The following is a 23,997-nucleotide window of genomic DNA, read 5'->3' on the forward strand; positions in this document are numbered from 1 at the left end:
ACCCATAGCAGCTAATAAGCTTTCAAGTCTGTTGCTGCTTATAAAGCATTCTCAGGAACAATAAGCAGAAACCCGCTAGACTTGGAGAAGATATGATTAATTTTATCTGAAATTTTTACAATGTATGTGTTAGGTGCTTTTGGTTTGGAATCTGTGGTGGCTTCATTTTAGGTAGTCTTTAGGGGTGAAGAGAGGTACATGCAGGGCAGACAGCTGTGGGGGTCCTGAACAAAGGGGGCTTTGCAAGGCTTGGATCAGGGGCTAGTGTAGACAACCCTTTCTGGGTACCAAACAAGCACAGGAAATCAAGGAAAGGATGCCCCAGGTTTTGCTACTAGGCTTCGTGACTGTCTCCATTGGCCTTCCTTGCCCACCTGCGTGTCCTGGCAGCCCCGTCACAGAGCCCTTGTACACAGGTTTGCAGAGACCCCTGTCAGATCAGGTAGAACCAAGACTTTCTGGTCCAAGTATCCTTTCAGAGAAAACTCAGCTGCCTGCCAACTCTTCCTGTGCTGTGTTTCTGTGCTGCTTTATTTGAGGTTGCAAGTACCTGGAAAAGAGAAGCAGATGTTTTTCAAGAATGTTTATGAAACTTCTATTTTTAAGGTGCACATTAACAGAACTCAAACTCTCTTGCATTTGTAGCTCACTTCTTGAATATATACATGTCCTCTAGAATTTACTTGGGCAAATCTTTATCCATGGGCATTGGACACCCCTTGGTTTCTGCATTGAAGCTGTTCCACTTTTGTCATTTAGATACTTAGAGACAAATCTGTTTTCACACAGGGTATAGAGAACTCCAGGAAGGTCATGTTTGCCTTCTTTCCCCTTGTGCATTTGGCTTCTATGTTTCTGGCAGATTTGGGTATTTGCTTTGCTCATGTTAGGCGGTGGGATAATTCTCTGCACAAAGATTTTAAGTTTTAAATTACTGTCTGGGTACAATATCCACCCTTCTCTTGCCTACTCTCACACCTGGAAACCTGATGGAACTGTGCTGTCTTGAGACCCTGGCAGAAAAATCATTTTAACTTCTAGTAAACTGAGGAAGGCTCACATATCTGGGTGCTGGTAGACTGAGGCCTCATCAACAACTGGAAATTATTAAGAATATATACACCTTGGGATTTCCCTGTGGCCCAGGGGTTAAGAATCTGCCTGGCAATGCAAGGACATGGGTTCAATCCCCAGTCCAGGAAGATTCCATATGCCGTGGGGCGACTAAGCCCATGTGCCGCAACTAAGACCCAATGCAACCAAATATGTGAATAAATAAATATTAAAAATAATATGCACCTTGTTTTCTGGATTGGTTAAGTGTAGGCTATGAAGCCAGTTGAACGATCTGATACACCCAAATGAAAGATGTCTTTATTTTTAACAAAAGTTAATTAGTTCCTTAAGAGTATCACTTCAGGGTAGAATAGTCCTTGAAATTCTGATGGAAGTCACAGAGGTTCGATCTGCGTAACTCCTGCTTTTTAATACGTAAACTTGACTTTTGCTTGGGCGTCCTCTCATCCTCAAATAGTTTGGATTTTTTTTTTCTTCTTTCCATGGAAGCTTGTAGGATAATTGACCTCTCCTAGTACCCCTCATCTCCTTTTTTCTCTCTTTTGTACATGAGAAATGTATTTTTGTATCATATCTCATACCTTGAAGAGAGATTTTTTTATATCTTCAGGGCTGTAGAATATATTAGTGTAACATATCATTCAGTGTGATACAAAAACATCCTGACGAAAACTACTGTGAATCTCTCTTATAGTTAAAACTCAGTTTTTTAGATATCTTCAAGTTCATCAGTGTTGATTTCCCAATGCTTCAATATCGCAGTAAATTCCAAGAGCAGAAAAGAGCCCAGAAAAGAAAAAGGATTTGTTATCTCCAACTTGCTGGATTTCTGTGGATGTTTTGGGATCAATGTTTGGAGCAGTCTCTTCCTTGACATCCTGGCAAAGATGCTTTCGTGGCACATCAGCCTTTCATATTTTCCATTTTCATATTTTCCAATACCAATCGGCATTACTTGCCTTCTGGGTTTTTTCTGGTTTGCTTGCTTTTTTTTTTTTTAACCCCATATCATTTCTTGTAGCAAAATGCAACAACAGAATTTCCTGAAAGCTGGCCTTGTGAATTGTGCCAGGGTCTTAATTTATGAAGGGGACTGAGTAACACCATGGAGAGAGGTTAGTGCCATTGAAAGAGATTTTAAATACCCGTAGTTGCCTGGAGATGACAGGCATACCATGCCTCTCAAGACCACAGGAAGCCTGTCACACGTGGGCTCAGGGAGCAGACAGGGGAGCAGGATCTACGCCCTGCTGACTGGTGGAGAGTAGCTAGTTGGAGACGTTGCCTGTTGGCACTACGGGTGAACATGCAGGGTGGGGTGAGTACTTGGGAGGGTTGTAAAAGGACTTTTGTACACCCACCCACCAGGGCTGACTTGTGGGGAAGATGTAAACCACTTTGGTGGTGTTTCAGTAGCCTTCTAGAGAGGTTAGGAATACCATGTCAGATGTCCAGTACAGAATCTAAAACATGGCTAAGACACCTTTTCACTATCAGGAATCCTGCTTTACTTCATCCCCTTGCTTCCTGCTACATTTTGTTTTGTTTTTCCTTTTTTTTTCCGGCTGTACCGCATAGCTCATGGGACCTTAGTTTCCCAACCAAGGATGGAACTTGGGTCCTCTGCAGTGAAAGCGTGGCATCCTAACCACTGGACTGCCAAAGAATTCCCCTTGCTACTTCTTAAGATGCTTTTGAGGAAGGATATCTGCCTTATAGGTTGATACCCGATCACTTCTCCCTGACGGGTTTTGAATTGACTGACCAAAAAGCCAGCTCTTGCCATCACTTCTTGGCCTTTTGGCTAAGATCAAGTGTAGTATGGGGGCTTCCCTAGTAGCCTAGTGGTAAAGAATCTGCTTGCCAGTGCAGGAGATGCAAGAGTTTCAGGTTCGTTCCTTGGTTCAGCAAGATCCCCTGGAGTAGGAAATGCAACCCACTCCAGTATTACCCACTCCAGTATTCTTGCCTGGAAAATCCCGTGGACAGAGAAGCCTGGTAGACTACAGTCCATGGGGTCACAAAGGGGACACAGCTGAGTGAGCACACACACAGCCATCCATCTAGCTCACTTTAACAGGAATTTCTGGGGACTTCCCTGCCAGTCAAGTGGTTGAGACGCCATGCTTCCAATGCAGGGGACATGGGTTCAATCCCTGATGGGGGAAATAGCATGGCCAAAAAAATAGGAATTTCCAAGGCCCAAAGGTGTTACCCGCCTCCCCCAACTTTTTTTAGATAATATATCACCATTCTGCAAAATTTTTGTGTATGGCCATTTGAGTACTTCAACCTTTGTTCCTTATTGACATAATAGAAGCGTATACTTTTGCAGGATCTAACACAGTAGCCTTCAAATTAGACTTGGACAACCATCAGTGTGATAAATAGGATCTGGAACAAACCAAGCTTGTCCAGGCTCCTGAAATCTGCACTCTGCTCTTCACTGATTCCTTGATATGTAGGAGATACACCAGGACCAGTGTTTCCCTGGTGGTGATATAAAAACCTGATTGCCCTTTGCACCATCTATTGAAAATCTGTGGCAGCTAGTGGTGTTATCAACCATATGTTCTAATGTCTTTTTGCAGATTTAAAGATTTTATTGTAGTGTCAATTTAATATCCGCATGTGTGTTAACTCTTTGAATACTGTAATTAAATTGATCTCTTTGTGATGGTGGTGGTGATTAGCACTCACTTAAAATCCAGCCTAGCACTTATTTCCCTCTTCTCAACTGGAAATCATATTTGTGAGGTATGGTACCCATGATCCACAGTGTATTCATGAGTCAACTTCACATTTCGTGTATCTGGTTATAAATTTTACATGGCATTTAATTTGATACTCTGAATCCATCTGATTTTAATATAGTGGTGTGCGCGTGTGCCTATGTGGTGTGTGCTCACTTTAGTTTCACGAGCCTTGGGAAACTGATTCTACAAATATCATAAATAGGCATAAATGTATAAGGCTTATTTTTTTGGCAAAGCTATCCGTACATTTCTCTTATTTATTAAATCACTGGCTTTGGTGTTACATAGAGATATTTGTAGACCAATTTCAGAACAGAATTAAAATATTGTGAAAATTACATCTTAATAAATGTTTATTGTAATTTTGGTGTATAGACTTCTTAAATATATTTCATTACTTCCAACCAAGCCTGTGTGCAGTTTTCCCAATCCTGACATGTCATGCTGATTCCATGATCCTGTTCCCCAGTCTGAAGACGGTCATACCATCTTGAGTTTAATTGTTTAATTGGAGGTAGGGTTGCCAGATAAAATACAAGATACTTATTTGTCAGATATACAACAAATACGTTTTTAGTATGTGTGTGCCCTGCAATATTTAGGACACACTTAAAACAAAGGGGGAAAAAAAAAAGAGTTATTGTATATCTGAAATTCAAATTCAGTGCTGTGTCCTTTATTTTTATTTGCTAATTCATGCAATCCTAGCAGGATATAGCAACTGATGTACACCTCTCCACCCCACCCTGAACTGAGATGCTTTCATGGGTGCTAAAAATTATTTCCTTAGCATTAGCCAACATTCAGTAACAAATGTTCCCACAGTTAAGACCTGCATTTCCCCAGAGGCAACAGGCATACCATGCCTTACAATACCACAGGTGACATTAAATACACTTATGATTGGAGAGTATTGCTCCTGGGAATATTTATATTGCAAAGAAAATCTCACAGTGCTCTCCAGAAGACAGTGTAAGGCTAGTCATGGTGATGTTATCTAGAGGCCCACTGGCTGGCCTAGCTGGGAGAGAGAACAAGTCAAAAGCTGGGACCTCACATTGTGAAAGACAATGTAGCAATGAGCCACAGCATCTGTGCTGGGTGAGAAAGTAGGGATCAGAAGGAGAAATGATAATATCATTAACTCACTCAAATGTGGTTGATCATTTTGCAAGAGCACACATCTTTAAAAAAAAAAAGATCCATGCACCCCAATATTCACAGTAGCACTGGTCACAATAGCCAAGACATGGAAGCAACCTGAGTGTCCATTGACAGATGAATGGATAAAGAAGACATGGTACATATACAGAATGGAATATTAGTCAGCCATAAAAAAGAACGAAATCATGCCAATTGCAGCAACATGGATAGAACTAGAGATTATCACACTGACTGAAGCAAGACAGAGAAAGACAAATATATGGTATCACATATATGTGGAATCTAATGTTAAAAATTATATAAATGAAGTTATTTACAAAATAGAAACAGACTCACAGATTTCAAAATAAAATTTATGGTTACCAAAGGGGAAGTATGGGGGGGAGTAATAAATCAGAAGATTGGAACTAACATATAGTCACTGCTGCTGCTGCTGCTGCTGCTAACTAGCTTCAGTCGTGTCCGACTCTGTGCGACCCCATGGACAGCAGCCCACCAGGCTCCGCTGTCCCTGGGATTCTCCAGGCAAGAACACTGGAGTGGGTTGCCATTTCCTTCTCCAATGCATGAAAGTGAAAGTGAAACTGAAGTCGCTCAGTCATGTCCTACTCTTCGCGACCCCATGGACTGCAGCCTACCAGGCTCCTCCATCCATGGGATTTTCCAGGCAAGAGTACTGGATTGGGTTGCCATTGCCTTCTCCGAGCGTATACTCACTATTACATATAAAATAGATAGGGAATTAGTTCTCTGGTGGTGTAGTGGTTAGTTTTCAGTGTTTTCCCTGCTGTGCCCAAGGTTCGACCCCTGGTTAGGGAACTGAGATCCCACAAGCTGTGAGGTACAGCCAAAAAATAAAATAGATAACTAGTAAAGACCTACTGTATGGTACAGGGAACCCTACTCAATATTCTGTAATAACCTATATGGGAAAAGAATCTGAAAAAGGATGTATGTGAGTATTTGTACAGCTGATTCACTTTGCTGTGCACGTGAAACTAACGTGACATTGTGAAGCAACTATATTCCAATAAAAATTTTTTAAATAATAAAATTTTTAAAATGTAGCTACTAAAATATTTTATTTATATAGGCCACATGGCATGTGGGATCTTAGGTCCCTTGACCAGGAAGCCTGCAGAAGCCTGCAGTGGAAGTGTGTAGAGTCTTAACCACTGGACCACCAGGGAAGTCCCTACCTGGAAATTTTAAATTGCACATGTGGCTTACATTTGTGGCTTTCATTATATTGAATTATATCACTGAATTACGTTAAATATAGATAGTGCTAGAACATGGCCAGCAGGAATCACTCAGGTTCTTGTGCTCATGACACTGCAGCGTCTTGGTAGTAATGCCTGGCTCTGTGAGCTTATGTGGTCCCCAGGGAGGGGAGAAGTGTGAGCTTAGGGGTCTTTATGCAAGACACAGGCTTCTCTGGTGGCTCAGACCGTGAAGAATCCGCCTACAATGCAGGAGACCTGGGTTTGATCCCTGGGTCGGGAAGATCCCTTGGAGAAGGAAATGACAGCTCACTCCAGTATTCTTGCGTGGAGAATTCCATGGACAGAGGAGCCTGGTAAGCTACAGTCCATAGGGTCACAAAGAGTTGGACACTACTTAGCAAGTTAAAACAGAGGTTCAATGCCAGACACAGAGCCTAAAGGCATATTTGTTGGGAAACAAATGAATCTCATAATTCAGGACAGTATTTCATCTGCACAATACAAGCTGTACTTGAGTCTGTGTCTAGAAATGGTCTCACTGTGGGATAATCTACCCTGATAACAAGACAATTAAACACACTATCAGGTTAGTCAATCCCAGCTTGATAGTAGTCCTCTGTTCTGCAAACCACTGTCCAATGGCCAGAGGATCAGATAAAGATGAGGCTGGAGGATTAGAGCTAGAATTAGACAAATGCAGGTTTGCATGGTGGGGGAGGGTGGCCCTAGGGAGTGATGATCTGATAGTTCAGTTCAGTTGCTCAGTTGTGTCCGACTCTGTGCAAGCCCATAGACGGCAGCATGCCAAGCTTCCCTGTTCATCACCAACTCCCAGAGCTTGCTCAGACTCATGTACATCGAGTCGGTGAGGCCATCCAACCATCTTATTCTCTGTCAACCCCTTCTCCTGCCTTCAATCTTTCCCAGCATCAGGGCTTTTTTCCAACGAGTCAGTTCTTCGCATCAGGTGGCCAAAGTATTGGAGCTTCAGCTTGAACATCAGTCCTTCCAGTGAACACCCAGGACTGATCTCCTTTAGGATGGACTGGTTGGATCTCCTTGCAGTCCAAGGGACTCTCAAGAGTCTCCAACACCACGGTTCAAAAGCATCAATTCTTCACCACTCAGCTTTCTTTATATTCCAACTCTCATGTCCATACATGACTACTGGAAAAACCATAGCTTTGACTGTACGGACCTTTGTCGGCAAAGTAATGTCTCTGCTTTTTAACATGCTGTCTAGGTTGGTCACAGCTTCTCTTCCAAGGAGCAAGTATCCTGTAATTTCATGACTGCAGTCACTATCTGCAGTGATTTTGGAGACCCCAAAATAAAGTCTCTGTTTCCACTGTTTCCCCATCTATTTGCCTTGAAGTAATGGGACTGGATGCCATGATCTTAGTTTTCTGAATGTTGAGTTTTAAGCCAGCTTTTTCACTCTCCTCTTTCACTTTCATCAAGAGGTTCTTTAGTTTCTCTTCACTTTCTGCCATAAGGGTGGTGTCATCTGCGTATATGAGGTTATTGATATTTCTCCCTGCAATCTTGATTCCAGCTTGTGCTTCATCCAGCTTGGCATTTTGCATGATGTACTCTTCATATAAGTTAAATAAACAGGGTGAAAATATGCAGCCTTGACATACTCCTTTCCCAATTTGGAACCAGTCCATTGTTCCATGTCTGGTTCTAACTGTTGCTTCTTGACTTGCGTACAGATTTCTCACGAGGCAGATAAGATGGTCTGGTATTCCCATCCCTAAGAATTTCCCACAGTTTGTTGTAATCCACACAGTCAAAGAGTTTGGTGTAGTCAATAAAGCAGAAGTAGATGTTTTTATGGAACTCTCTTGCTTTTTCTATGATCCAACGAATGTTGGTAATTTGATCTCTGGTTCTTCTGCCTTTTCTAAATCTAGCTTGAACATCTGGAAGTTCTCAGTTCATGTACTGTTGAAGCCTTGTTTGGAGAATTTATGATCCAACTCTCACCTCCATACATGACTACTGGAAAAACCATAGCTTTGACTAGATGGACCTTTATAGGCAAAGTAATGTCTCTGTTTTTTAATATGCTGCCTAGGTTTGTCATAGCTTTTATTCCAAGGAGCAAGTGTCTTTTAACTTCATGGTTGCAGTCACCATCTGCCGAACTGTATGCAGCCTGCCAGGCTCCTCTGTCCAAGGGATTCTCAAGGCAAGATACTGGAGTGGGTTGCCATTCCCTTCTCTAGGGTATATTCCCAATCCAGGGACTGAACTCAGGTTTCCCAAATTGCAGGTGGGTTCCTTACCATCTGAGCCACCAGGGAAGCCTGGTGTGATAGTACAATAAATATGTATTTGGTCTTCATCCCTGGCACAGAGTTCCTAAAATCTTTGAAATTTCTTTAGTGATAATGATGAAGGGAGTGTTTCTTGTTATTCATATCAAGCCCCTTTCAACCTTACATGAAAAGAAAGTGAAAGTGAAAATCGTTCTGTCATGCCCAACTCTTTGTGACCCCATGGACTATACAGTCCATGGAATTCTCTAGGCCAGAATACTGGAGTGGGTAGCCTTTCCCTTCTCCAGGGGATCTTCCCAACCCAGGGGTTTATGCTAATAAAGCGCTCATCCTTCAAAGGAACCAATGGTGCCATTAGAGGCTTGGAATTTCCACTGCATCACCCACGTTTATTTTGTTGGGCTCCAAAATCACTGCAGATGGTGACTGCAGCCATGAAATTAAAAGACGCTTGCTCCTTGGAAGAAAAACTGTGACCAACCTAGATAGCATATTACAAAACAGAGACATTACTTTGCCAACAAAGGTTCGTACAGTCAAAGCTATGGCTTTTCCAGTAGTCATGTATGGATGTGAGAGTTGTACCATAAAGAAGGCTGAGCGCCAAAGAATTGATGCTTTTGAACTGTGGTGTTGGAGAAGACTCTTGAGAGTCCCTTGGACTGCAAGGAGATCAAACTAGTCCATCCTAAAGGAAATCAGTCCTGAATATTCATTGGAAGTATTGATGCTGAAGCTGAAGCTCCAATACTTTGGCCACCTGATGCAAAGAGCTGACTCATTAGAAAAGACCCTGTTGCTGGGAAAGATTGAAGGCAGGAGAAGAAGGGCACGACAGAGGATAAGATGGTTGGATGGCATCACCAACCTGATGGACATGAGTTTGAGCAAGCTTTGGGAAATGGTGAACAACAGGATGCCTGGCGTGCTACAGTTCATGGAGTCACAAAGAGTAAGACACGACTGAGCGATTGAACAACAGCAACCCCCAAGTTGGGGGAGGCATCCTTGTACCAGGATGATGTTGTCCATCTCTGCAGGGACAGAGCCTCCTATATTTAGGACCCTTGCAGACCCCACCCTACCCTAGGTACTGCTATCACTGGCTGTTCATCTATATCCTTTATCACATCCTCCATAATATACTAGTAATAGTAAATAAAAGTGTTTCCCCAAGTACTATGGGCCAAACTAGTGAATTATTGAACCCAAGGAGGGGGATATGGAAACTGATCTGTAGCCAGGTTGGACAGAAGTGTGGGTAACCTGGGGGACCCATTGCTTTATTTTTAAAAATTTTTTCAAGTTTTATTAAAAAAAATTTTTTTTATGTAAGTATAGTTGATTTACAATATTGTGTTAATTTCAGGTGTACAGCAAAGTGAGTCAGTAATACATACACATATATCCACTCTTTTTTGGATTCTTTTCCCATATTGGTCATTGAGCAGAGTTCTCTATGCTATACTGCTGCTGCTGCTAAGTCGCTTCAGTTGTGTCCGACTCTGTGCAACCCCATAGACTGCAGCCCACCGGGCTCCGCCATCGCTGGGATTCTCCAAGCAAGAATACTGGAGTGGGTTGCCATTTCCTTCTCCAATGCAAGAAAGTGAAAAGTGAAAGTGAAGTTGCTCAGTCGTGTCCAACTCTTAGTGACCCCATGGACTGTGGCCTACCAGGCTCCTCCATCCATGGGATTTTCCAGGCAAGAGTACTGGAGTGGGGTACCATTGCCTTCTCCACTATGCTATACAGTAGGTCCTTATTAGCTATTTTATATATAGTACTGTATATTTAGGGCTTCCCTGGTGGCTCAGACAGTAAAGAATCTGCCTGCAATGCTGGAGACCCAGATTTGATCCCTGGGTCAGGAAGATTCCCTGGAGAAGGGAATGGCTCCCCACCCCAGTATTCTTGCCTGGAGAATTCTATGGCCAGAGGAACCTGGCAGGCTACAGTCCATGGGGTTGCAAAGTTGAACAAGACTGAGCGGCTAACACTTTACTTTTACTTCTCAGTGTAGAAATTAATCACAATCTCCTAAACTGTCCCTCTCCCCACCTCACAACTTTTAAAAAATCTTTTATGGGAATATAGTTGATTTAAAACGTGTTAGTTTCAGGTGTACAGCAAAGTGAGTCAGTAATACATACACATATACCCACTCTTTTTGGACAGAGGAACCTGGCAGGCTACACAGTCCATGGGGTCACAAAGAATCGGACACGACTGAGTGACAAACACTTTCAGTTTCACCTCACAACTATTTTTTAATGTTAAGATCTTAACATATTATCTCCTTGATTGCTTTACTATCATTGGGGACCCACTACTTTTGATTGGAATCTGAAGTAGGGGTAGAGGGCAGTCTAGTGGACTGAGCCTGGAACCTATGTGGTCTGCACCAACCTCAGGTAGTGTCGCAAATTCCTAATGCTGAGGAAGAACTCCGTGCATTTGGAGGTCAGAATGCTGTCAGTGGAGTAGTTTTCTCTTCAGTTCAGTTCAGTCGCTCAGCCATGTCCGACTCTTTGTGACCCCATGGACTGCGGCACACCAGCCGTCCCTGTCCATCACCAACTCCTGCAGTTTACTCAAACTCATGTCCATTGAGTTGGTGATGCCATCCAACCATCTCATCCTCTATCATCCCCCTTCTCCTCCTGCCTTCAATCTTTCCTAACATCAGGGTCTTTTCCAGTGAGTTAGTTCTTCGCATCAAGTGGCCAAAGTATTGGAACTTCAGCTTCAGCATCAGTCCTTCCAATGAACACCCAGGACTGATCTCCTTTAGGATGGACTGGTTGGATCTCCTTGCAGTCCAAGGGACTCTCAAGAGTCTTCTCCAACACCACAGTTCAAAAGCATCAATTCTTCGGCGCTCAGCTTTCTTTATAGTCCAACTCTCACATCTATACGTGACTACTGGAAAAACCATAACCTTAACTAGATGGACCTTTGTTGGCAAAGTGATGTCTCTGCTTTTTAACATGCTGTCTAGGTTGGTCATAACTTTTCTTCCAAGGAGCAAGTGTCTTTTTATTTCATGGCTGCAGTCACCATCTGCAGTGATTTTGGAGCCCAAGAAAATAAAGTCTGCCACTGTTTCCACTGTTTCTCCATATACTTGCCACAAAGTGATGGGACCAGATGCCATGGTCTTAGTTGTCTGAATCACTCTCCTCTTTCACTTTCATCAAGAGGCTCTTTAGTTCTTCTCCACTTTCTGCCATAAGGGTGGTGTCATCTGCATATCTGAGGTTATTGAGATTTCTCTCTGCAATCTTGATTCTAGCTTGTGCTTCATTCCTCCCAGCATTTCTCATGATGTACTCTGCATATAAGTTAAATAAGGAGGGTGACAATATACAGCCTTGATGTATTCCTTTTCCTATTTGGAACCAGTCTGTTGTTCCATGAACAGAACCTTGTGCACCAGGACCCAGGAGAAAGGAACAGTGACCCCACAGCAGACTTGCCTGCGGGTGTCCGGGAGTCTCCAGCAAAGGCGTGGGTCAGTGGTGGCCTGCTGCACGGTTAGGGGCACGGACTGTAGCAGTACTTGCCTGGAATCTTTTGAGGGAGGTTACCATTATCTTCATTACCTCCACCATAGTTTGGCCCCAGGTAAATAGCAGGGAGGGATCACAGCTCTACTCATCCACAGAAAACTGGATTAAAGATTTACTGAGCATGGCCCCACCCATCAGAACAAGACCCAGTATGTCCCTCAGTCAGTCTATCCCATCAGGAAGCTTTCATAAACCTCTTATCCTTCTCCATCAGAGGGCAGACCGACTGAAAACCACCATTACAGAAAACTAACCAATCTAATCATATGGACCACAGCTTTGTCTAACTAAATGAAACTATGAGCCATGCCCTGTAGGGCCATCCAAGACGGAAGGGTCATGGTGGAGAGATCTGACAAAATGTGATTCACTGGAGAAGGGAATGGCAAACCACTTCAGTATTCCTGCCTTGAGAACCGCATGAACAGTATGAAAAGGCAAGAAGATAGGACACTGAAAGATGAACTCCCCAGGTCAGTAGTTGCCCAATATGCTACTGGAGATCAGTGGAGAAATAACTCCAGAAAGAATGAAGAGATGGAGCCAAAGCAAAAACAACACCCGGTTGTGGATGTGACTGGTGATGGAAACAAGGTCTGATGTGGTAAAAAGCAATATTGCATAGTTTTCCCTTAGATGAGTTCTTAAGACCAAGGGTCCCACAGGTTGACATGAAACGTAACAGGAGAGATGATGATGACACAGCCACCTTAAGTTACAGTGGTAATTCTCACAAACAGAGCCTTCTGTGTGTCAGTTCTGCTTCCCCTGCACTGGCTTCTTGAAGCTACATGCTCTCTCTGCCAGCAGAGATGAAGATTCTGCTGTTTTCCTTAAGTGAGACATTGTTGTTTAATCGCCAAGTCATATCCAACTCTTTTCCACCCCATGGACTGCAGCACACCAGGCCTCCCTGTCCCTCACTATCTCCCAGAGTTTGCCCAAGTTCATGTCCATTGAACTGGTGACGCTGTCCAGCCATCTCATCCTCTGCCAGTCAATCCTAAAGAAAATCAACCCTGAATATTCGTTGGAAGGACTGATGCTGAAGCTGAAGCTGCAATACTCTGGCCACCTGACACAAACAGCCGACTCATTGGAAAAGACCCTGTTGCTGGGAAACATCGAAGGCAAAGTGAAACATTATAGATTTGCAAAAATGGAAAACAATGCCACTCTTCTAATTTTTTTTTTGTTTGTTTAGCAAAGTGTAGTTGTTTTTCCAAAAATACCTTGTTTACAGTACTATGTAATGAACTTATCATTAATTTTTTAAAGTGAAACATTTTCAAAGTCTTTATTGAATTTGTTACAGTATTACTTCTGTTTTATGTTTTGGTTTTCTTTTTTTTTTCCTTTGTCTGGGAGACTTGTGGGATCTTAATTCCCTGACCAGGTATTGAACCTGCATCCCCTGCACTGAAAGGTGAAGTCTTAACCACTGGATTGCCAGGGAGGCCCTATTATATTTAAATAAATATATTGGATTGGCCAAAAAGTTTGTTCAGGTTTTTTATATGATTTTCTACACAGAAAACCCCAAAAGAAATTTGGTCAACACTGTGTGTGTGTGTGTGTGTGTGTGTGTAGGTTCTCAGTTTTTTATTCTAATTTGGTAATTATTTCTAATTTGATTGTTAATTCTGGTAGATTCTAATTCTAATTAATAACCCACAAAAACAAAAGCTTTCAGGTTCTTCAGTAAGTCAAAGTATATATATATATATATATGTATAAAGCTCCTTGCCTTAGTCTGTTTGGGCTTCTGTAACAAAAATACCATCAGTTGAGTGGCTTGAACATTTATTTCTCACATTTCTGGAAACTGAGAAGTCTGAGATAAAGGCATCCACAGATGTGGTGTCTGGTGAGGACCCGCTTCCTGGTTCAGAGAAGGCTGTCTTCTCTCTGTGTCCTAACATGGTAGAAAAAAAGTGAGATTGCTCTTCTTATAAGGGCACTAATCGCATTCATGAGGGCTCCACCTGCATGACCTACTCACCTCCCAAAGCCCATCACATTGGGGGTTGGGTTTCAATATATGAATTTAGAGGAACACAGACATTCCATCTTTAGCAGTCCTGAAACCAAAAAGTTTGAGACCTGCTGGCAAAGGTAAGTAATCAGGGACTTCCCTGGTGATGCAGTGGCTAACTCTTCTTGTTCCCAAAGCAGGGGCCTGGGTTCCATCTCTGGTTGGTGAACTAGATCCCATGTGCTACAACTGAAGATCCCAAATGCCAAAACTAAGACCTGATGTGCCCAAATAAATAAAAATTTAAAATAATAATAATAAAATTGTTTTTAAAGATAAGTAATCACATAGTACACAGTTCAGAGGAACAAAAGGGGGTTGGGGAACAATATCTAGTGGTCTTACTCCCATGACCATCACATTCTCCTCCCCAAGACAAACCCCTTCATCAGGGGTCGTGACTCATGCAAGGGATAGCCAAGGACTACAGGAACATGTATGTATGTACCATTATCTAACTAATAATAGTATATTATATACACTTTCTGAACCTCGTTTGTTTTTTTTTTTTTGGTACATATATCTCAGAGTTCTGTGTCATTCTTTGGCGTATGGTATCCCATTTTTATGGCTATACCACAGTGTATTTAACCATTTCTTTATTGATGGACATGAAGAATATTGGTAAATTTGTTCTAATCAACAGAAGCTGCACTTCTTCAATTGACTTATTGACCTCAAGTCCCCATGCTATGGACTTCTCTGGTGGTCCAGTGGCTAAGACTCCGAGATCCAATGCAGGGGGCCTGGGTTCAATCCCCTGATCAGGGAACTAGATCCCACATGCTGTATCTAAAAGATCATGCATGCTGCAACTAAGACTTGATGCAGCCAAATGAATAAATATTTTTTAAAAGTCCCCATTGTGTTTCTATGACTTTTATGCAAGTGGTTGCACTTAGTGCAACTATACCACTTTGTAATATTAACATATAACACAACGTAATATTATTATATAAAAGAATAGAACATCAGTAAGTATCTAGTTTTGCCTATAGTCTTCTAGGAACCAGGTTGTTAATTTCATTTTACCCATCTGTCCCTTGCTGCAGAAAATTTGAAACCAATCTATGGAGATTGAATGAAAAGGTGCATGTACATCATCAGTCTAATGGATAAACTTGCTTCCCATTCCCCCCACACACACACTTTATTTGTCCCACCTATGCCCATTGTAATGCAATGAGGATAGCATTATTAGCCAGAGTGAAGTAAGAGCAGTAGTATTTAATCTCAGGGCTCCTTAAGGTGGGCCAAGTTCTTTTGGGGGCCAGGGATTTGGGGTTACTCTTCAGTGGTGTAGGTGGAGTAAGATGTTATTTGTTCTGTGGCAAAGGTATGCATGCCCATGTCCTGTCTCTGGTTGAGTGTCTGAACTGGATGTTGATTAAATGGTAAAACATCATCATTGGGAAAATGTAAATCATAGACCATGCAATAAAAAACAAACAGAATTAGCAAAAGAAACTGCTGCAAGAAGCTATCTCATAAGAGAGTATGAAATCGGCACCTGTGTCAACCAATTGGAGTAAGAAAAGGAATCTAAAGAAAGGATGAAATGATCGAACCTCTTCAGGCCTAGATAAGGCCCCAGTCCTTTAGAAGACTGGCCCAAATCTTCAGAAAGGCCCCAATTAGTTAGAAGAAGACTGTCCCCAACTCTATTTTGCGTTCAATCGGATTTCTGGGTAAAAATGAATCTGTGAATAAATAAATATTGAGTGTCTACAATTTGCCTGCCTTATGACAATGGATTCTCTCCTCTCTTAGATTTGTTTTTCAGTGTCAGTATTCTTCTGGGAGTGTTTTATTTCAATGATTGCAAGTTTCTATTTATAAGACTGATTAGAAAATAATACCATCATTATAAAGGGCTGATTTTCAGACTTCTCTGGTAGTCCAGTGGTTAAGAATCTGCCTGCTGATGCCAGGGTGTGTGTGTGTGTGCTCAATTGCTCAGTCATGTCTGACTCTTTGTGATCCCATGGACTATAGCATTGCCAGGCTCCTCTGTCCATGGGATTTCCCAGGCAAGAATACTGGAGTGGGTTGCCATTTTCTACTGCAGGGTATCTTCCCCACCAGGGACTGAACTCGCGTCTCTTATGTCTCTTGCACTGGCAGGTGGGTTCTTTACCACTGTGCTAATTCTTTACCATTGGGAAGCCAATGCAGGGGATAGGAGTTCAATCCCTGGTCCTCAAAGATCCCACACGCCCTGGGGCAACGAAGCTGGTACACCACTACTACTGATCCTGTACTCTAGAGCCTGCGCTCTGCAACAAGAGAAGCCACGGCAACAAGAAGCCTGAAACTAGAGAAAACACTTGTGCAGTAATGAAGACCCAGGGCCAAAATAAAGCCAAAATTAAAGAAACAATAAAAAATTTTAAAAGAGTCGATTTTAGTAATTGGAGAATTCAAATATAAGCTCTACACAAATATTATATAATCTCTATATGTTTAGAAAATGTTTAAAAGAACAGAACTGGAGAAAATAACAGAAAAGGAAACATCATGATATAACCCTACCAGAATTAGAAGCTATGAGCTTAGGTTAGATTATCTTTTTATTTCTGGAATTATATGATTGGAGTGTCATTTCCCTTCTTCTTCTACTTTAGTATTTCCAGTCATATTTATATATTTATTATAATTTGGCTCTGGCTCCCATCTTCACAAAAGCCTCAAGGTAGCCTGTGTATTTATCTCTAAGAGTAATTATTTCTACAGTCACAGATTCACAAGGTTTTCTGTTTAAAGTTGCATTTTTATCATGCAACTTAATATACTCTCTATCGTAAGTACATACTGAATCAAAATCTTTAATAAATCCTGAAAGTTTCCTCTGAATAACACAAAACATTGCTCTGCGTACATATTCTAACATTGCCTGGGGACTTCTTTGGCAGTCCGGTGGTTGGGACTCTGAGTTTTCACTGCCAAGGGTGTGGATTCACCTGACTGTGGAACTAGGATCCCACACACCCTTTGGCACAGCCAAAAAAATCCCCCCAAAATGAATGAAAATAATCACATTGTCTGAATTAAAATAATTAACATTAATTAAAAGCATTATCTTATTAAATGTAAACATTTAAATCATAACCCAGTTTGAGAATTTCTTCACTTTTTTTCCTATACTCAAAAAAACAAAAATTTAAGTGGCTTGGTACTCTTTCAGCCTCTGAGTTTGGGTAGGTAGTATATTACTATTTAGAGAAGAAATGCTCCATAAATGTTGAAATAATAAATTCCTGTAAAGTGAAGCAGGAATTCAATCATTTTTCTAATGTGTTGTCCTGGCGGCGTTGGGGCATTCTGCAGTGAAGATTTGAAGACAGCGTTGCTTTGAATTGTCATGTCTTGGGATCAGACCACAATCACTTTTGCAAGATCCCACAGATCCTCAGACCTCACCCCAAGGCAGCACAACCTAAGAAATGGACTGGCCACACACATATCCTGGTCCTGCACTGAAGAGACAAGTTGATAGCTTCTCACAACCAGGTCTTCAGGAGGGGTAATGAGTCTGGTGGGACCAACTGAGGCAGCTGTTCTTCAGTCTCTCAATTGTGTCCGACTCTTTGCGACCCCATGGACTGCAGCATGCCAGGCTTCCCTGTCCTTCATTATCTCCCAGAGCTTGCTCAAACTGCTGTCCATCAAGTTGGTGATGCCATCCAACTATCTCATCCTCTGTTGTCCCCTTCTCCTCCTGCCTTCAATCTTTCCCAGCATCAGGGTCTTCTCCATTGAGTCAGTTCTTTGCATCAGGTGGACTAAGTACTGGAGCTTGAGTTTGAGCTTCAGCATCAGTCCTTCCAATGAATATTCAGGATTGATTTCCTTTAGGATTGACTGGTTTGATCTCCTTGCAGTCCAAGGGACTCTCAAGAGTCTTCTTCAACACCACAGTTCAAAAGGATCAATTCTTTGGTGCTCAGCCTTCTTTATGGTCCAACTCTCACATCCATACATGACTATTGGAAAAACCATAGCCTTGATTAGACAGACATTTGTCGGCAAAGTAATGTCTCTGCTTTTTAATACGCTGAGGCAAGGAGAACGTGAAATCTTGTGGACACCTGTGTTTGTGGAATCCAGTCTTCAGGTCCCACACCTGTGCTTGCCCCATAGCCAAGTAGAGTGGATGGTTGAAAAGGTGCCTCCTGGTAAAGATCACAAAGCTCCAATACTTTGGCCACCTGATGCAAAGAACCGACTCACTGGAAAAGGCCCTGATACTGGGAAAGATTGAGGGCAGGAGAAGGAGACGACAGAGGATGAGATGGTTGGATGGCATCACTGACTCAACGGACATGAATTTGAGCAAGCTCCAGGAGATAGCAAAGGATACGGAAGCCTGGCGAGCTGCAGTCCACTGGGTCGCAGAGTCGGACACGACTCAGCAATTGAACAACAAGGATCACAACTGTAATTCTAAAGAATCCAAATGTTAACTCAGGCCATGTCCACATCAAAAGTAGCCCCCTCCTCACCTCTGCTCTCAGCCACTCTCTGTTCTGTGACTTTATTATATTTGGACATTTCTCACTAACTTGAGTTATCTGATGAATTTGTTCACTTTCTTCCCACCGGACTTGGTCGTGTTCCCTCTGATTCCCCAAGTGCACTGAGTCTCGCAAATATTAGGAGCCCTCAATAAGCACCTGCACGTCTACGTGAAAGCATAAGCGTGTCCCAGACAGTTCAGAAGCAAACCCTTCCTTTAGCCCCACAGGTGTCCAGCTCGAGACTGTGACTCAGTGAGGTCAACGGTGAATATTTCGGGACTGGGGGAGACAAACAGTTGGTGGAGGGTGACCCGCCTGAGACAGGTTGTCAAGGTGACAGCACTCGGCCTTAGCGGTCAAGGATGACCCCGCCCCACTGCCCAGCGCCAATTGGGCACGCCTTTTTCTGAATCCCCTTTACGATTGGCTGAGAGGCGTGGCCTCGATGTAACGGAACGCCTTGCGATTGGTTGGAGCTCAAGGCCCGCCTTTCTCAGTGAGACGGCCTGAGCTGATGTGAGGCCAGCTCCCAGACAGCCAATTAGTGTGTGAGCTAAGTGTGGTTCGTGCTTGCAGCCTGGATCCTTCCGCCGCCGCTGGGCATGGGCTCCAGGAAGGGCGGGTCCTGCTGGCTCAGGGTTAGTGAAGGGTCACGGGGCGTGGAGGGGGATCTGGTGAGGTCATCTTGGAAGAAGCCTACACGTACGCAGTCGTGCCAAAGGGAAAAAGAAGAGCAGAGCCGGACAGCTTTATCCGGAGGTCCTCCTCAGGACCCCTTCCATCAAACTCTTTCCTGGCATCCTAAAAATTTTAAAATCAAAACCAAAAGAATCTTGACTACATAAGTAAAAGAACGCTAATAAAAATAAATGAAAGATTTAAGTTGTCCGATATTGCCAAAAGAAATGCCCAATAGAGACATAATATATACAGACAAATTCTGAACCCTCAATTCTGAATCTCTCCGTAAGTGTTTATTGAGCTGCTTCTTTCTTTCTGGAACTGATGGGCAAGAACCAAGTGCTGCTCTGAAGCTTGCTGAAGGCACACCAAGGACTTCCTTTTACAAAGTGATTAGCGCTGTGGGTGGGAAAAAAAACGGCCATGGGGTGGAGAATCTGGGCAGTATTTTGAATTGTAACCACCAACAAGGAAATGGGGTAAGGTGGTGGGGGAAGGTTTCCTAGCAAAGGGCAGCCTCCTGTAGGCCTTTTACTGTGCTCCCAGGAGACTGTATAAAAAAGGGAAGGGAAATCTGTGTGTGTGAAAATAAGATTGCTCTGCAAAAATAATTTTTTTTTAATATAAAAATAAATTTTAGAAGATTTCTCTGCATCTTTCACACCATCTAGCCCACTCCTTCAACATTTGCGTTGTTGAATACACTAGAGACTGTTTTTCATGAAATTTGGTCCTTTTCTTTGGAAGCCTGGTTTCTGAAAAATGAACTTTGCAAATACATAAGGAGCCAAATCAAGCCAGAGGGTGGAAAGTCACCTCATCTGGTCACCGTTTCTTGCCCTGTTAAAAACAGTCTAGAAAGGAAACCATAGGAAATCTTGGATGACTTGTAGGGCTGGTCTAAATCTAGGGTTAAATGAGGCTTCTTCTTGTCAGAATACCTCTTTCACCAGAAGCACTCAGCTAATAAGGATTAAGATTGTCTTAAAACCCTGTAGACAGTGAATCTCTGGGTTGTGGATGGTGTTGAGTGACTGAATGTCGTACAGAAAGCACAAGAAAGTGGCCTGTGTACTCTGTTTGCCGTGAGCCTACAATGGTAGAGATCAATGAGCTGTAAGGGACATTTGTGTTCATGTGACATATTTCTTGCGTGCCTGCCATGTGCCAACACAAGGAGAAAGCCCCCTGCTTTCAAGGAACCTCGTGGCAGTGGGAGAAGACAGAAGATAAACAAGTAAAAAAATTAATAATCAGAATAAGGGACTTCCCTGGTGGTCCAGTGGTTAAGAATACACCTTGCCATGCAAGGGATGCAGTTTTATTTCTGATCAGGGAACTAAGATCCCACAGGCCTCAGAGCAACAAAGCCCCTGGGCCACAACTAGAGAGTCCATGTGTCCGCAACAAAAGATCCCTTGTGATGCAACGAAGACCCCATGCGCCACAACTGAGACCCAACACAGCCAAATAAATAAATAAATACTTCAAAAAAAAATCAGAATGGTTTTGTCTTAGACTATGAAGGAAGCAGAACAAAATAATCTGTAGCTGGGCGAAGAGTGGGAGGAAGGTTTATTGAATTGTTGGCTGCCTGGGGAAGGTCTTTTGCAGGGAATGACATGTGAACTAACAACAAATGTCTATGTCAAGTGATCCCAGAAATGGTCCGATTCATCCAAAACCAATTTGCCAAAAACTAGTGTGCCAAATAAGCAGTTTACTGGATTTGCACAAATGGCTAGATGTACCAATTTATCGGAAAACAGACTTTATGAGAAAGTCACTGATAAAAATTCATCCCATTCTTCTATTCACACTTTTTCTAATCAAATAAGACTTGCATCTTCCTAGGCTTCAGTGCATGCCTCTTGGAAATTCCCTGGTGGTCCAGTGGTTGAGACTCCATGCTTCCAGTGCAGAGGGCACAGGTTTGATCCCTGGTCAGGGGAACTAGGATCCCACATGCTGCATGGCATGGCTTGGCAAAAAATAAAAACTTATCATCTTTGTTTACCCGTCCATGATTTGGCTCCCCTTGAGAATGTCAGCTCCACAAGGTCACACCACAACAAATATCCACCCACCTTTCATTTCTTTTATATGTATTTGCCCTTCTTCGAGTCAGCTCAGTTCAGTTGCTCAGTTGTGTCCGACTCTTTGCCACCCCATGGACTGCAGCATGCCAGGCCTCTCTGTCCTTCACCAGCTCCCGGAGCTTGCTCAAACTCATGTCCATTGAGTCGGTGATGCCATCCAACCATATCCTCTGTTGTCCCCTTCTCCTCCCGCCTTCAATCTTTCCCAGCAACAGGGTCTTTTCTACTGAGTCAGTTCTTTGCATCAGGTGGCCAAAGTATTGGAGCTTCAGCTTCAGCATCAGTCCTTCCAATGAATATTCAGGACTAATTTCCTTTAGGATGGACTGGTTGGATCTCCTTGCAGTCCAAGTGTCTCTCAAGAGTCTTCTCCAACACCATAGTTCAAAAGCATCAATTCTTCTGCGCTCAACTTTCTTTACAGTCCAACTCTCACATCCATACATGACTGCTGGAAAAACCATAGCCTTGACTAGATAGACTTTGTTAGCAAAGTAATGTCTCTGCTTTTTAACTTGCTGTCTAGGTTGGTCATAGCTTTTCTTCCAAGGAGCAAGCATCTTTTAATTTCATGGCTACAGTCACCATCTGCAGTGATTTGGGCCCTCCCCCCCAAATAAAGTCTGTCACTGTTTCCACTGTTTCCCCATCTATTTGCCATGAAGTGATGGGACTGGATGCCATGATCTTAGTTTCCTGAATGTTGAGTTTTAAGCCAACTTTTTCACTCTCCTCTTCCACTTTCATCAAGAGGCTGTTTACTTCTTCGTTTTCTGCCATAAGCATGGTGTCATCTGCATATATGAGGTTACTGATATTTCTCCCGGCAATCTTGATTCCAGCTTGTGCTTCATCCAGGCCGGCATTTCACATGATGTACTCTGCATATAAGTTAAATAAGTACGGTGACAATATACAGCCTTGACATACTCCTTCCCCGATTCTGAACCAATCTGTTGTTCCTTGTCCAGTTCTAACTGTTGCTTCTTGACCTGCATACAGATTTCTCAGGAGGCAGGTAAGGTGGTCTGGTATTCCCATCTCTTTCAGAAGTTTCCACAGTTTGTTGTGATCCACAGTAAAGGGTTTGGTGCAGTCAAAGCAGAAGTAGATGTTTTTCTGGAACTCTCTTGCTTTCTTGATGATCCAACAGATGTTGGCAATTTGATCTCTGGTTCCTCTGCTTTCTCTAAATCCAGCTTGAACATCTGAAAGTTCATGGTTCACGTACTGTTGAAGCCTGGCTTGGAGAATTTTGGGCATTATTTTGCTAGTGTATGAGATGAGTACAATTGTGCAGTAGTTTGAGCATTCTTTGGCATTGCGTTTCTTTGGGATTGGAATGAAAACTGACCTTTTCCAGTCCTGTGGCCACTGCTGAGTTTTCCAGATTTGCTGGCATATTGAGTGCAGCACTTTCACAGCATCATCTTTGAGGATTTGAAATAGCTCAACTGGAATTCCATCACCTCCACTAGCTTTGTTCGTAGTGAGGCTTTCTAAGGCCCACTTGACTTCTCTAGGATGTCTGTCTCTAGGTGGGTGATCACACCATCGTGGTTATCTGGGTCATGAAGATCTTTTTTGTACAGTTCTTCTGTGTATTCTTGCCACCTCTTTTTAATAACCTCTGCTTCTGTTAGGTCCATACCATTTCTGTCCTTTATTGTGCCCATCTTTGCATGAAATGGTCCCTTAGTATCTCAAATTTTCTTGAAGAGATCTCTAGTCTTTCCCATTCTATTATTTTCTTCTATTTCTTCTTCAAAATATATGTCAAATTCAATGTCTCCATGAAAGTTTTCAGTTCTGAAGGTAATCATGAAAAAGGTGCTTACCTGGCACTTTTATATGAGGAAAATACTGTGAAATATTACCAATTTCTTAAAAATGTGTCCTTCATCTGATATTATTCACAGTTTCTGTGGTCACTTTCAGAATAGTGATCTAATCCAACTACAATGCAGTTTAACAAAAATATTTTTTTTTTTGAGAATTTTGAAAATTTTAATACAGTTCAAAGCAGCATACGTGGTTCATTTCAGCTCCTTCACGGCCAAGCCTAGGGGCAGGGACTGCTTCAGCTTCTCTGCCTTCTCTTGGTCTGTGACGACCAAGGTGTAAAGGTATCTGCTGCATCGAACTTTGAACTTCACATTATCCTTATTTTTCTTGATCTTGACAGACTTGACATCCTTGCGCCAGGCCGTGAGCAGAAAGTCCTTGATTTCCTCAATTTTGCAAGGCATAGCGACCAGGCGCGGGGCGCGCGGCCGGAACGTCAAGGGGCGAGAAGCGAAGAGAGCGGAAAAGCTAATAAAAATATTTAGGAAAATTTTTTTTTTTTTTTACTTTAGGAATACTTATGGAAGTTCCTAATAAATAGCAATGTACTATTTTTAAAATCAGCAATCATAGCAAATAATCATTCTTTGCATGCAGATTTAATTTTCTGGGAATGGAAAATTGTCATGAAAATTTGTAACTAATAAAAAGTAATCAATATCCTTAAAAAAACAAACAAGCATATTTTATGGCTTCATCTTCCTTTCCTAAAAAATACTTATTTATTTGGCTCCATTGGG

The 23,997-nt window shown here is 42.4% G+C and overlaps 1 long non-coding RNA gene and 1 pseudogene across 2 annotated transcripts; both read right to left on the reverse strand.

Moving 5' to 3' along the window:
• Nucleotides 1–408: 408 nt before the first annotated feature.
• LOC145526005 (uncharacterized) lies at nucleotides 409–18,954 on the reverse strand. Its single transcript, XR_014068580.1, has 2 exons — nucleotides 18,618–18,954; nucleotides 409–550 (listed from the first exon to the last, which is right to left on the reverse strand). It is a non-coding gene; the product is annotated as an uncharacterized LOC145526005 (long non-coding RNA).
• A 2,421-nt stretch (nucleotides 18,955–21,375) lies between these two features.
• Nucleotides 21,376–23,661, reverse strand: LOC145526004 (large ribosomal subunit protein eL38 pseudogene; annotated as a pseudogene). The gene has a single exon (XR_014068579.1). The product of XR_014068579.1 is annotated as a large ribosomal subunit protein eL38 pseudogene (transcript).
• Nucleotides 23,662–23,997: the final 336 nt, after the last annotated feature.

The sequence above is a fragment of the Giraffa tippelskirchi genome, chromosome 11, assembly GCF_054371585.1.
Source record: "Giraffa tippelskirchi isolate mGirTip1 chromosome 11, T2T-mGirTip1v1.2.pri, whole genome shotgun sequence".
NCBI classification, from domain to species: Eukaryota; Metazoa; Chordata; class Mammalia; order Artiodactyla; family Giraffidae; genus Giraffa; species Giraffa tippelskirchi.